General features: G+C 49.8%; 1 long non-coding RNA gene across 14 annotated transcripts in view; it reads right to left on the bottom strand.

The window, feature by feature from the left end:
- LOC311513134 overlaps positions 1-12,905 on the bottom strand; it is a 109,244-nt gene extending 96,339 nt beyond the window's left edge. For 2 of the 14 annotated variants that reach the window (XR_014709671.1, XR_014709672.1), the window contains exons 1-2: positions 9,789-10,571; positions 8,622-8,673 (exon numbers count right to left, since the gene is read on the bottom strand). This is a non-coding gene — a long non-coding RNA (uncharacterized lncRNA). Of the gene's footprint in view, positions 1-532; positions 602-8,621; positions 8,674-9,788; positions 10,572-10,592; positions 10,731-11,430; positions 11,450-11,753 lie in introns of those variants that run through there. The other 12 variants (XR_014709662.1, XR_014709663.1, XR_014709664.1 and 9 more) reach the window with 11 other exon arrangements.
- Between the last annotated feature and the right edge of the window lie 2,629 nt (positions 12,906-15,534).

Genomic DNA, 15,534 nt, shown 5'->3' with positions numbered 1-15,534 from the left:
GCCTGGGGACGCGCCAGTCACATGCTGGAAGGGGCAGCGAGCCGCACGCACTGTCCTGGGTATTCCCACCGCAACCGGGACAAGCTAATTCCCCGAGAGAGTCTTAAAAACAAACCCACGAGGAAACAAAGTCTCCCGAAACCTCGGGACAAGGAGCCTTTCGGCTCCCATTGCAGCGTGCCCCGGAAATTCTCTGCGGCTGGGTGCCATTAATACCAGGCAAGGAGAAGAGTCGCCTCCCGTCTGGGCCAATTACTGGTATTAAGTGGGCTGATGCGGCTGCCTCTGTCCTGTACCCCGATGAGGGACATTTGAAAGAGTGCAGCGGGCTCCTCCAGCTATGGGCCAGAGGCTGAGATATACTGATGGTGTTATGTACGTGTATATGCGTACACACCTATCTGTGACACACACACACACTCCCTGTATAGGCACTGATGGAAGAAACAGCGGAAGCAAAGCATGTGGCCATAAAGATCTTGTCAAAGTCTGTGTGCCCGAGCGTGCACAGGCCAGATCCATGGGGTCTTACCTGCCTCCTGCACTGGCGAAGGCTCCCTTTAAAAAATTCAACGGGTCTGACCAAAAAAATCCCCGTCCCTATGTTTAAAAGACATTTTCCTTTATCCTCAGGTCTTGTTACTCGAATATTCCAGTTTTCATTTAATCCATGTGCTTTAGGACCCTGCAGGAGCCTCAAAGCCTGCAGCTGCTTCCTGAAAAGTAACAAGTTGTCCACTTCAACCGCAGCTTTGCCAAACCTCCAGGGGGAGGACAGCTACACCCAGGGTAACCATCAAGGTCCCGGCTGGCTTTACACGCCAGTAACCCCCGGCTCTCCCGGAAGAGCTGGTATTTCAGGAACATTTCTGATCAGAGGCAAACTTTTTTAAAAAATGGAACAGTCATAAGGGGAAAAAATGTTCTCTCTGCCATCCCAGGGCGTGTAAGAGGGCGAGAGACCCACAAGTCCATCTCCAAGCCATCTGAACAAATCTGCCCACTTGGGCTTTTAGATTAAACTGAGATCCTGTCTCTTTAAATAGAAAGCACCCTTCCTGTGGTGAGAGCACCCTCCAGAGCAGGGTTTCTCTGCATTACCCCCCACCAAAGCCCCAAGTTACAAGGTACTAAAGTCAGTGTCCCCAGGCCATCTAGCCATACAGAGAGGGAGGGTGACTTTGCCCCCCTGAAACCTGTTCATGCCCACCATGGTGCAACCCCCACATCCTAGTGGATGCTGCAATCCACATGGGAGCAGATTCTTAGAATTCATTCCTCCAAGGTGCTCAGGCCCAGATCCAGCAAAGCTCTTAAGCAAGTGCTAAACCTGCCAACTATTGCACCTTGCATTGATGTCAGTGGAACGACTCCCATTGACTTCAATGGGGTTGTGACCTTAGAGAGCAGAACCATTGCATTATGGATCCTTTCTAGCCTTGTCACCAAACCCCTTTGTCTTTCAGCAGGAAGGCTGGTGACTCAGGACACTTTGAACCTTGTTAAAAAAAGGAGAAGAAAATAAGAAGTTGAAACTTTTCCTAAACATGATCTGACTCCCGCCCTCTAGTCCTCCCACTTTGCCACAGTCCATCAGCCTAGGGGGGAAGCTGACAGCAGCAAAGAGGCTACACCCAGTGGGATCCTAGCAAGTCTCCAAACCCGCACCCAGTGTGGAATAATTGTAAAATAAAAACAAAAAGTAGGGTTGGGGATATTACATGAAAGCAAACATGATCAGCTCATTGATGGAAAAATTTCACTGTTTGTTCTCATCTATTTGTCTATAGCACCATGAGGGCATTGACAAAGCAAGGGCGCATGGCTAAGCAGGTCTTAACTAATTCATGTCATATTGGTCTATAAGTGTATTCAATGTTATACACAGCAGCACATAGAGAATTTGGACTTGGAGACCCCTGGTGCCAGGTGAAACACAAAACCCAGGCACTGCCCCGAAGGGCTTGCAATACAGAGAGACGGGTCTGGAGCGGGGGTGGGGAGGCAAAGGCTTAGAGAGGGGAAGCGATTTGCCCAAGTCACACAGCAGAGCGAGAAATACTAGCCACACCCTGTCTCTGCCAGGCCGGTGCCCTCGCCACTGAGTTGCACAGTTCTGCCAGGGGCAGGGTCTCAACAATAGGCTTCATGGCTCTGCGGGGAAAGTGATTCTAAGCCTATTACAGCCCTGAAGGAGCAGGGAGGGGAGCAGCGGCTGACCTAATAGGCCTTGCCCAGCTCTCCAATCTAGGGTGACACATCCTGCTGGCTTGGGACCTGCTGCAAGCCTAGGCCCAGGAAGCCCATGGGCCCGGGGGGAGGAGTTTCTCCTTTGGGGCGGAGGAAGGGAAATAATAGAAACATCTTCAGGGCACACAGCATGGAGGAACAGCCAGGTTCAGAGGCAGCATTTCCTCCTGCTGCAGAAAGGGGTCGGAGCCCGCTGCAGCCTTTAGGCCCAACAGGAGGAGATCACACTGCAGCTTTGAATCCCCAGGCCTTCCTTAGGATTGAAATGTCCCTTCAGCTTATCCGTCCCTGGCGGCCTGTGTGTGAAATAAGCGAGTGGGCTCCAGCCCATTCCCTAGCAGGCGGGTGTCCCCGTTACAATAGCCAGCTGCCCCCCTGCCAGCAGGCTCACCAGACAGGGCCAGGGCTGAAGGAGCCCTGGGACCTGAGCTGCCCTCTGTCTCCTAGAGGGTGTCAGACCCGGGCCACACAGGGAGAGGGCTGTGCTGGGGGAAGCCTGATCTCCCACTGTCCATGCCGTGTCTAACTAGACATAAAGAAAGCCCGGATTCCAGAGCTGGGGACTCCGCATTTTTCTCCTGCACTTTGTTAAGGGAGAAACACATTAAAAAAACAAAAACAAAATAAAACAATCATATGATACAATGACACTAAAGCAAGCAAAGGATCCTTCTCATGCAGACACACCCATGCGTGCACACCCATGCAAACACCCGGGCGTGCACACCCAGGCAATCACACACACTGTTGTGATAACTTATCCGTCTCCCAGCCTCCTAAATTTTCCTCTGGCCTGGCTGTATTGTTATTTTTGCCAACCCCCTGCATCCGCCATTGGACTGCCGGCGTCAGCTGACATAGGCAGCTCTAAACCCTTCCCGATGGAAATGCCGGATCTTTCCACCTATTTCTAGAGAAACCCTGATACAAATCAACCCAACACGCAGTCCATCAATTAAGACCCCCCTCCCCAACTGCCTTACTCCGACATACATCACTAAAGACCTGGCAGCATCCTGCCAACCGCCCCGATCTGTTTCACCGAGGCTGCCCGTCTGCCGTGAGCGGCGAAGGGGGAAGCCAGCCCCACGCACACGCCCCCCGGAGACGAGTCGCTGCTGGGGGAGAAGGCGCGAACACGCTATTTTCAGCCCAAAGGTCTCCTGGAGACGGACACTGACTGCGCCAAAGACGTTACAGAGACCGACTCGTCGCCACGTCCACATGTTCGGTTTCTGGTCGTAACGACTTCGGAGGCTAGCGGGGCTTAGCCGGGGCAGCGCCTGCAGGTTTGGGGGTGGGCGGGGTTTTGTTTCTTCAGATTTTAGGGATCTTTTCAGAGAGGAGTTTCAGGGCCCGGGGAAGCCGTTCGTTTCATGCCTTTCCTCTGATCCCAGAATCCAAGCGGCTTCTCCGGGGAGACAGCACAGAGCCAACCCAGCCAAAGACCCGGGCAGCCTGCGGGCTCCCCGGGCTTTCTCCCTAGCCGCGCTTCCTACAGATTGAAGAGTGTTGTTCCACCCGGGCTGCAACCCTTCCTAGCTCTGTATGTAGCTAGCAGTAGAAAGCTAGCACAGATGATTAACCCAGTCCCCTTCGTGACACGGCGAGGACATTAATCCTGTCACCCGGGGCGATTCCTTAGGAATCACGCGGCGGTTTCGTTCTGCTTTTCATCATTCGACCCGGTTAGAGGAATCCACTAGACTTCTCTCCAAAGTGCACTGCCATCGATCCTGCTCTCGTGGGCCTCACTGGCCCCATAAAATCTTTCGGTGCCGAGGCCTCTCCTAGATATCGTTGGCTCTGTCTGTTCCCAGGACGGGACGGCGGCAAATCGTAGGGGGATGAGCGACTCTCCCCGAGTAGGAGACCCAGACGAATTTCTTAGAACCCAGACTTCGGGGGTACAGAAGAAAATCTGGGGTTGGTAGTGTGCCCCCCTTTTACCGTTGCAGACAATCGGCGGAGTTCTTTAGCTCTTTCCCACATGGGAATCACATTTTAAAAATAAATCCTACAGAGCAACGTCACTAACCCCCCCCCAGGCGTTAAATCAGCCCCCCAGATTCATTTATTCTTTTAAACAAACAAACAACAAAACACCGAACAAGGCACGAACGATAATCTGAAGAGCTGGCAGATTCCTGCCCGCCTCGTCCGGCTGCAGAGTGTCACCATGCGGGGTCCCATCCTCCCTCTGCCCAGGACACCCGCACGGGGACTGGGACCTGGGAAACTGCTGTCCATGGTGCTGAAATGCAGGTCCCTGCCTGCCCGTTTCCCGTAGCGCCTGACCCACACAGCAAGGCTGGTTTGCACTTTGCATGGACAAGGAAGACTACACCCGGAAAGGGGGTCGGCACATACACAGGGCCTTTGCTGGAAACTAGTCCCCCAAAATTCCCACACCCCACGGAGGTGCATACCGTGCTGCTATAGCTCCGGGGGCTGCATTTTTAGTTGACACCTTCCTAGTTTCAAAGACGTGAGGTGGCAAGTGGAGGGTCCTGAATTTGTTTTTTAGCGGGAGGGGATATTTCTTTTTCACTGTGTACCGTACGGTGCTTATTAATTCATTCATTAATTATTACTGTCAGATTTATTTTTAAAAGGCGAACAGAACTGAATGGAGAGACTGGTGTTGCCCAGGTAACTGTTGTTTAGTTAGCTTATTATTCCTCCCCGTCCCCCCACCCCCACCCCCTGCATTTGTAGAATTTAAATATCCCGGAGTAGATCGTTCCATGTCTCAGAGACACGTGGGCGTCATGTGTAGACGCACACATTAGGCTGTTCCATGACATTGACGTTCAACAAAATGCTCCAAAATGACAATTTTTGAAAATGTGAAATATTATCTGAGTGTGTGTGTGTGTGTGAGAGTGTGTGTGTGTGCTATGTATCATCTCTCATAGTCTCAGCCATTTCTTTTGTTAGCTGTTATATTCTTAATTGTACATGCCAACTATCCCCCACAAGGCTATACGTTACACACATACTAATACAATGTGTGTATAATACGGATTATTTAGAATAGTTCACTGTGTCATATTTTGACTCTGTGTTCTGGGTGACTATATATAATTTGCAAACAGAATATATAACATTATACATAGTGTATGTTTATATGTGTGTGTGTGATATCACACACACACACACATTTAACCAGCACACAGAAGTAGTGTAAAGTACCATACATTTCTATAATCCCCCTTGTTCAGATATTTCAAACTATTTACATAGAAATGGCAGGACCACACCTTGGACCTGAGCCTGCTGTCCTTCCTCAGACAAAACTCCCAGTAACGTCACTTGCCCTTTGCCTTAGCCGAGACCCATTTTGCATTATATTTTGTTTGATACAAGTGTCTTCAGCCTGATCTGACAATCGTGTTCGCACGGGTTAGAACGTGGGCCGGGGGTGGAGTTTTTACCCCACACGCTGGACTGTGCGATTCTAAACAGAAAACAATTCTATCAAATGTGTTTGAATCTATTGTGGATAAATCTTCTTCCCACAGGCCCCGAGAAGCTCCGGATCGAGAGGTTCACACATAGAATAACGTCAGAAAAATCTCATTCATAATGTACATCTTTTTAAATATGGAATGAAATTACATCGCCGCACTATGCTAGACACTATACACTATGGGTGTGTATTACACACAGGATCCTATTGACACAGAAGTCTGTGTACACACTAATGTCTGGGTATATGTGCGTGTAGGTATTTTTATAACAATATTTTTGCTGTGCTCATTAAACCCACGTATAAGAGACACACAAAATATGGTTATAAAAGCCTACACCTATTTTATAACACCATTGCTGCGGTGTTTGTTACAGGAGTGTCTAATTAGTACATCAACAATATTGTTATACAATATGTACACGCACTTTTCTAACACTATTTTCATGTGTTTATTATATACAATTAATGATGTCATATGTATAAGATACATCTATAGGATGTAGCCTTACGTAAACGTATAACACAAATAGTGTGATGAAAGTGGATACAGGTACAAAACGTGTGTCCTATCTGCATATTAAAGTGTTTCGTGCATGGTTCATTGCAAACGCCTTTCTAGGTATGGTTTCCAGGACTCGGCTTAAGCATGTAAATACAGAAAATATTACTGGGAAGCCTTAATGAGCAGAGGGAATTTTAATATATTTGTTTCCAAATCAGTGCAACTGCTTGCACCATGCAACCCTCTTTCTTTTCAATCCTCTCTGTAAAGCAGAGGCTCAAAATGTCACTTTCTGTATTGTCGGGCCTTTTTTTTTGAGAGAGAGAGAAAATATATAAATAATGGTCCTTCTAATTCCCGTCTCTCTCCACACACACACACACACACAGGCTGGACACTCCTTAAACGAGCTAAGATCTGTTTAGCATTTACCGTCGAATTCCAAATGGAAACAGGACACATTCCGAACGGGCTTTTCTTCTCTCCTTTTTATCCCCCCTCCCCCGTTTTACATCGCCATGCACAGATGTTTGCAGCCTACCTCAGAGAAGCGAAGGGGCTCACGCTTAGACTCCGAGATGTAAAGAAACCCGCGCAAAAGCTGTCTCTACTGCAAGACCCCACCGAGAGAGAGTTTCACCTGGTGAAATAAAAAGGTATCTCGCTCCCTGTGTCCCCCCCCCCCCGAATACACGCGCGGCTTGCCTAGAGCTGAATTTATTTAATAGGGAGAGAGAGAAACAGGTAACCTCCAGGAAAAAAAAAACCAGGGTGATTATTTTTAAATATATTTGTCTCACAAAGAGACACCCGCCGCACACGTGACATCCGGCCTCTTTTCTTGCTAGTTACCTTCCAGGTATATCTCGGACAGGGGTCCAAAACATTCCCCAGGAAGGCTCAAGGGACTGGGGACACATTCCGAATTCCTTGAGATACCTGATCCCCGCTTAAACAAGGCCCGGCCTGCCAAAGGAGCCACGTGCGGGGAGCTAAAAACTTCTCAACCATGAGGAAGTGTGTGGGGGCTGGGGGGGGGTCCTACATTAAAAACAAATCCCAGCCCTTTATCTTGCACTGATGAAACCGCTTGATGGGCTGCTCTGATCATGTATTACCTATGGGCTGCTGCGGGAAGTTCACACTTTTACAGCCCAGACCAAATTTCCCTTCTGCACATAATGTAAGGGCTGCCACACGTGACTGGAGACAGGGAAATAGTCTCTAGGAAACCCTGAGGGGATCCCCAAATTGTTCCCCCTTAAATCCTTTCGCCAGGACTTTAAACACCCTGGGGAGAGCTCTCCAGCTCAGCTCCCCAAGGCTTGTCCTTGCCTTCCAGTCAGAGTCCCGGCTTGCTTTTAGCTACGTCTTCACACAGATCTTCACAAACAACACCTTCTCTATTGCAATATTTGCTCTTAACCACCGTGAAAGGCAAGGGTGGGAAGGACCAGGGAAAGACTGAAAAAACCAAAACCAAACCCCTGTCCCGGTCAGTTTCCTTTCCTTCTCTCCCCGATGGAGCTGTCAGACAGCCAGGCACGTCCTCTCCATCCTTTTGACTCACTCATTTTAGTTTTAAATAAGCTTTTAGGCAGTTTTAAAAATTAATAACAATGGAGCAAATGTATATCCATACCAGCACAAGCTTCGGGCCAAGAGGTGACCTTTCCTATTTGACACTTACCTGCATAATTTCTCCTGCATCCCTATCTATTTCATTTAAATGGGCAAGTTGGTGTGTGAGTGTATGTATGTATATATATGTTCCAGAAGATAGATAGATAGATAGATAGATAGATAGATAGATAGATAGATAGATAGATAGATAGATAGATAGATAGATAGATAGATAGATAGATAGATAGATAGAGGGGGTGTCTGGGGATAGACAGACAGACAGACAGAATTAACCTTCTTATGAAGCAAAATACCTTCACTCCAGCAGCCATATTGGCCTCTGGTGTAAACACAGCACACACACACAAGAAGTAATGTATCCAATCAGCAAATAAAGGAGAGCCAAAACCGACAGAATCAGAGGAGGAGACATGACTTTTTATGAAAAATGGGACAGCAGTTTAGTCTAACGGATATTTAGAAAAATGTAATAGCCTGGTGTGTTGAAATCAAATCGCAAAAAAGGGCCTTTCTGTCACCAAATACTAGCGGGCTGCCCACGGGTATTCTGAATCCGTTAACTGCTGTAGTTTAAAAAAATCCAAAAACCTTTAAATCATTTTCAATTGCTTCAGTAATTATAACACTTCGGGCAGGGTTCTCACCCCTCCCACACAGCAATTTGTACACTTGTGCACGTGTTATTACTGATACACACACAGCCATCTAGTCTAATTGCCTTTGAGAGGAGACCCACAGTTTCTAAATTACCTTTGGATCCTATCTGCACATGTAACGACGTGGTCTCCTTTTCTGAGCTTACCTAAAGAGAGAGAGAGAGATGGGGGTGGAGGGGGGGCTGCTATAATACCAAAGAAGCAAATGCTCCAACTTGGATTAACTTTCACAGAAAGATGTAAACTGAAAGCATTTATTTTAAAAAATACCGGGATATTTTTTAACAAAAAGAAAACCAAAAACCAAACCAAACAACCAAAAACCAACCATTAGCTCGGGGGTAACTCACGGTGGTTATAGGAGCAGAACAGCGACTGTCAATAGCAGTAAATGTGCCATTTCCCAAACGTATTCGGGGTGTGATCAAAATACAGCTAGCTGTAAAAAACTCAAGAGCCCCCTTTGCCTGAATGAACGGTTCTTTCTTAATGACACCAGGAAAGTCACAGAACGTGGTTCAGAACAAACACAGAGGCAGATTATTAACTCACCACATCAGGTCAGTTTCACTGGGCTAGCTAGAATCTCATTCAGTACAGCCAAGGAGTTTCCTGATCCGAAATCTCACCCCTTCCAGAGGGTAAAGCCGGGGGAAATGATATTTTAAAAAGCAAAAATAAAACCAGCCCTGGGATTCCGCGTATGGAAATTGCCCCAGCATCACAGCCAGGTGAAATGACAATAGTGGAAAAATAAATACATAAAGCAGGAATATGCTCGGGCCTACACGCCAGTGAGGAGGCAGGTGGGGGATAAAGCCACGTGTAGTGGTATTTCCTTTCCCTTTTATACGACACATTTCTCCAAGACAGAAATACAGACTGAAAACTATTGATGTGCAATTTTATCCCCGTCTCCCGGCAGAATTCCAGGGTTAACAGTGAGCGAATGGATTCGGGGCGACACGTAGGATCCATTGTAAATAACACATATACAAATGGAACTGTGACCCAGACATCCAGGATGAACATTGCTTTGCTTGTCAATCTCTCCAAAATCTAGCAGATCCCACAGCAGATCTCTCCTCAGAGGCAGCTAATACTTCTGCGAAGGTACAGGCAGGTTTACATAACACATCCTATCAGCTCATTTGAAGCTAAAATTTGGTACCTTTCCAGAGAGATTTTAACATTTTGCGTATTATTAATTAATTTATTATTAATTATTATTATTATTTCCATTTTTTAAACTATCACTCACCGCGAATGGCTCTGTGCAGATCAACTTATTCAGAAACAGCGTACAAAAACAGGCTAAAGAGGTTTTCAGTCAGAGCCTAAGCCAATATATCCCCAAAATCGAGACTGGAAATATAGCTCTTGCCATAAACTATATATCTAGCAGGAGGGGTGGGTTGGTTTCGCGCACCCCCACAGCTGATCAGCCGAAAGGTGCTTTAGCAACAAAGACTAGGAGGGTATTTGACGATCACATTTTGGCCTCTTCTGTGCAGAAATATTCTCCCTGCGCCTGCATGCTTGGCAAAAGACTGACTTCCCTGAAGAGCAATCGGTTCCTGCTCCAGCGAGGGCATTAAAATATCTGTGTCTCACACGCTGGACAGACAGTCCAACTGGTCCTAAAAGATTCAGTGCACTTAATACTTCAGACCATCATTAATAATCAAATCATAAACCCAAACAAAAAATCAAACTTGTAGCAGGATATTTCCCTCTGCTGCAGGGCAGCTGATCGGTAAATACTGCTGAGAAAATCAAAGCCTTAGACATCTAGGAGATGTGCAGCAGCAGAGTGCGTCTGTGCGAAGATGACCCGGGATACTCTCGTCTGGCCCCCTGGGGTGTCTAAACCAACACAAAGCTTCTCCCTCGCGGTATGAAAAAAAAGTTTCTTGGTCTTTCTTTAGCCAGGAGCGTTACCAATGAAGGCGCAGGGGACGGCAGGCATTTCAATGAGAATTAGAACGGACTGAAGGACGCGCGCAAACACACACAAAATACACCAGCAGCCAAATCCTGGCCATCCCAAATCCAGTGTACTAACCTCATCCCCATCAGCCTCCGAAATCCGAACTGCAAACCCCCGCTCTCCACACACACTTACACCTCGCTCCCCCACCCCCAGCAAGTAGAATTAAATCTCTCCCTCGAGCCACCTTCCCTACTGTAACCACACCGATGGGGGCTCCTTCCCTGGGAACTCATCAAGGTTATCAAAAGTGGGTCGCCTTTGTAAGTTTGCCAGAGTGCCCGTCTCTCCCCTTTTGTGTCTCCTTCCAGAGAAAGGCCCTGATTAATTAATTTCACACTGTAGCCCCAGAGAAAATTTTCCCACAAACAAGTGACCGGGAAGACGTGTAGCCCCAAAGAAAAGAAGTCAACATCAAGTTCAACAGCATGCGGGAAGGTTATTATCATAACAATAAAGTCTGAGCGAACAGAAGTCTCCTCAACAAGAGGGACTGGCGTCATGGCAGTCCCCTATTCACACCGCTAGCCACATTTTCCCAGGGTCCTTAACAATCACACAACTGTTTGTCTTACACATGCCAACGTTTGGGCATGGAGTTTGCCTTATGATAACAAGACATAATGAAGGCTTTGGGGAGGGGCGGGTCATTACAACCCCCCCCCAAAACCTAAGGAGGGGGAAGGAGAGAGAAAAGTACCAGCCCTTGAAAGAAGAAGAAAGAGCACTTTAAAAGAAAAATACAAATAACCCCCCCAGCCATCAGCTCCTCCCCCCACTCCCTGCACCCTGTGTAGACGCGCCCAGAGACGAGGTGGCGTTGGACAGACTGTCCTAAACAGCTAAACTGACCCTGGGGCCAGGAGACCTACAATTCAAAGGAAGGGGGGGGGAGTGAAACATTGTTACTTACTTGTTGATTCCAAATACTAATACATGCGGGGGGGGGACAACCCCCCTCCCCCCAAATTGCAATTTCTTTGATCAGGTTTCCAAAGAAAAAACTTTGGAAAAAGCCCATCGCAGCCTGAAGCTCGTCACGAAAGGCTGCAGGCGGGTCAGCAGAACCCGCGGCAGGTTCTAGGGTCCGGGGCCCGCCAGAGCTGTTCAGCTCCTTCCTTGTGCTTGGCTGGGCTGAGCCATGGGGGGCGGGGAAGCGGGGAAGCAATGGGGGAGGAGACACTTTCCTAAACTTTGCGGCCACGTCCCCACTCCCCGCCCCCCCCCCCAACACACATTTTCTCACAGCTCCAGCGAGGGGCGAGGAGGGAGCGTCTCTGCCCGGAGTCCGTTGCTGTCGGTCCCCCAAAGCGGCCCGAGCCGCTGTGAACGTGTCCAGCACTCCAATCAGCAGACCCAGCGGTCATTGTCCACAGTGAATTGGGGTCCATTGTTCCGAGCTCGGCCTGATCTGCAGGGAGGATTTGTTTTCACGCCTTTGGTGTCCGCCCCCCCACACACACACTGAGTTCGATGGGGGGTGGGTGGGGAAAAAATCACAGAGGAAGCCCCAGTTTAATCCGAAACCCCCCCAGCAGTGCCGGCAGAGAATCTACAGCGAGCACCAGCCTCGCAGGGTCCCTCTCATTTAGAAGACAACTTGCTAAGCCGAGACGAGCAGCTCTGAACGCTGGCTGGGCTGGGCTGGGGCTCGGGTTGTTCTTCCGACTCGCTCCCCCTTTTATTCCAACTTCAGAACTTTTGGCCGAGGTGCTAAAGGAGGGAGGGTTGCCTAGGAGCAGAGCGCTCGGGTCCCCCGCCGCCCGCTCCGGGAGTGTCTGTAACTTTCAGGCTGCCAGCAAAGGCAGGCGGTCCAGCAATTCTCACGGTGCATCAGTCAGCGAGTGGATTGATGAGCAGGAGAAGAGGAGAGAGGGGGAAAAAACCCAGAAAGAAAAGATGAAAGGGGAGTGAGTGGGGGGGGGAGAGGAGGGTATTTACCTCCTACACGCCCCACATCTGCATCCTGAATGATTTAGGTACCACACACCCCAACTACCCTCAAAGCTATTAACGCTTCAGCAGAGAGAAAGGGAGAGGGGGGAAAAGCCAGACCCCCAGGGTCTAGGTTGGGAAAAGGAAGCTCAGAACGCTGGCTGCGAAGGAAGCAAGAAAACCAAAATCAATCCACCCAGGGAAGAGCAGATCCAGCCGCAGCTCTCGCCTCGGGAGAGGGCTGCAAAGAGGTATTGGAAGCTGAGTCTTGCTGGTCACGTTGTCTTTACGTGGGGTTAAATAGCTACGTCCGCTTGTCACCCCCCGCCCCCGCCCCAATACCTGGCATTGCAATGGGGGCCTTTGGAGGAGTCTGGCAGCGGCCTAGACCGACCTGGGGGAGGCACATGACGGCCCCGCACACAGGCCCCGTGAGAGGAATGTTACCCAAACATCCATTTTGTCCATTTTGGAAACGGAGATGGGAGGCAAAGAGAAAAGAGAAAATGCCCCCCTCCCCCTTGCTCCATATTTTACTACGTAAAGCATGACGTCGTGACGTTGCGGAGCAGGATAGGTTAGCTGCATTCATATTTTAATGGTTTTTTGCTGGGGGGGGGGGTCAAGGCGAGGCTGCATGTCTGATCTTCTAGAGGAAAAATTCAGAACGGTGGAGACTTAAAATACTAGTACAGGATAAATCAATAACCCCTCGACGGTTAATCTAAAACCAACCAACAAATAAATAAATCCCCCCCCCCGTGGGGGTCTTAGCCCAGCTGTTTTGTAAGACTGTCTCAGCCTTGATTAGTCTCAGCTCCTGATCGATAGGAGCTGATCAGGTTCCTAGGGCAGCTTTAAAGCAGCGTTCAGAAACCAGAACAGACAGAAGAACAATTCAAATAGCGGGGGGCTCTGCCTTTCAGCCCGCCTAGGGGCTGGAGCTGCTCGGAGACACAGCAGAGCGAAGGTGCTTGGCTACCCGGGGCATTTCAGGGTCTTCTTGCCATGCCGAGAAGTCCCTGTTCACGGTACCAGGTAAATTGGGGACGCAGGTGCCGGCGCGTTGTCGAGGCGTGGCTGGCTGCGGTGCAAGGGATCGTGGTGTGTTCCACAGACAGACCTCTGAGCCTGCGGAGAACAGACACCTTGTCCCCTGGCACTTCAGCCGTGGGCTGGTTTCCTTTGGCTGTTGCTAGTTCATATTTCTAAACTCCCAAGAGACAGAAAATAAATCACGTCGAGAAGGGAGCACTCCCACTGCTCATTCCCTGTGTGTTTGTCGGGGGTGACGCTGTCTATTTATAGCCTAGCTTTTATAGGAAGATAATATTTGCAAAACAATTCCCATGCCCTCTCTCCTGCTCGTATGCGTTTACTCTTTTCTTTTAACAGCTCCCCCCCCCCAAAAAAAAAAAACCCAGCAATTTTTGAACCGGTGGCGACTTTTGTCACCGGATTGAAGTGTAGACCCTGGCTTCGGGCTATAAAAACCACAGCCGGCAGAGTGGGCCCCGAGACCACTCGCAAAAGTTTGTTAAAGGTCGTGAACGTGGCTAGCCAAAGAGTGAAACTAACACGACCCCCCCCCCATAACGGAGCGTAGTCTCTCTTCGCAACTAAGGTGAATTCTAGGACAAACCGAGGAAAGGACGCTTTAAAAACACGCTCTGTTTGTTCGTTTTAGTCTCTGCATCAACCCTTTGCTTTCCAAAATCGGTCCTAACGTGTTGTAAGCGCTTTCCACCCAAGGCATCTCCCAGGCATCTACAGAATCGTGTCTAGAAATTGGAAATCCGTATTTTAGAGTAGCTGGTTCTTCTAACGATCCTTCCCAAGAGCCCCGGGGCAGCGGGGGCCGCTCACCGGGCAGCGTTAACGGCGGAAAAAGCCGGGTTAAACGAGAAACCTCTTTTCAAACGTTAATATCTGCAAACAGGCCAGGAAGGAGATGTCAAAGCAGCTACTCCCAGCGGAGAGAGCCCCACATCTCCCAGCCTTTACACCGGGGGGGGGGGCTCCTGTCAAAGGTTTCCGATGGGAAAGTGGACACGCCACGTTCCGCCGGTGCAGACCCCCGGCTGCTGGCCGCGGGCCCCAGCCTGGGATAAGGGGCCCGCTGGAAGCCGAGGCTGTTTGCACGGCACCCGGGGCCCGGCTGCTGAGCCGTGTTTAAGGCATCTGCAGATACGCACAGACTTCGGGACAGCTGGACGCCCGCGTGCGCCTTGCTCCGCCTCACCGAGCCGCTCCCCGCGCACCAGCGGGCTGGAACGAGCCGAGCGGCAGAATTTGGGGCCCGTCTGCAAAGGGTCGAGTTAGAGACTGGGGCAGCCCAGCGGGGAAATGTTAACCACCCCCCCGGGCTGTTCTGCGCAAGGAGCGGGGCTCGATTTCGACACTAGTTCAGAGGAAGGAAACACCGGGTTTCCTGAACTAGAAGAAAATAAATCTCTTCCCTTCTGTAGGCAGCAAAAATACCCAGAGCCGCAGGCGGTATTTACTGGGGCAGACTCCGTCACTCGCGGGGTATGTTCTTTGCTCTAAAGCCACTAAAATGTTGGGGCACCCGCGTGTCTGGGGGGGGGGCTCCCCTGCTTTCGAGTTGGTGTCAACTCGTGCAGGGGGACCGCGCGGTGTTTTCCACACAGGCGGCTACTGATGCCCGGCCCTGACCAAGTGCCCAGAGCCCGGGGTGCGGAGGAGACGTGCCCTGCTCCGGGATCGAGACCAGACCAGGGCTGACGTGGAACAGCCCGCTAGCAATGGTGCAGGGCTGCGGTGCCAGCCAGATCCCTGGTCAGACGGGAAATGCAGAACGCACGGCGGGTTCTGTCCTCCAGGCTGCCGGGACAAACAACTGGGCGCTCGAGATGCTGGTAAAGAACCGGCAGGTGGGTTTCATTCGGCAAGCTGCAGGCAGATGGGTTTTTATTTGATTTTTATTTCAGATCAGCAAGATGCTAGGCAATTAGCGGAGAAATAAAGGGCAGATTTTTAGAGATGAAGGGAAAGAAAATGGCCAGATAGATGCAGCCCCCATTTGTTAAACGCGGTCTCATTTCCCACCCCTCCCGAGGCT

Source organism: Lepidochelys olivacea (genome assembly GCF_965140295.1).
Source record: "Lepidochelys olivacea isolate rLepOli2 genome assembly, chromosome: 25".
In the NCBI taxonomy this organism is placed as follows: Eukaryota; Metazoa; Chordata; order Testudines; family Cheloniidae; genus Lepidochelys; species Lepidochelys olivacea.
The sequence above is the reverse complement of the archived record's forward strand: the minus strand, read 5'-3'. Positions and strand labels throughout refer to the sequence as shown.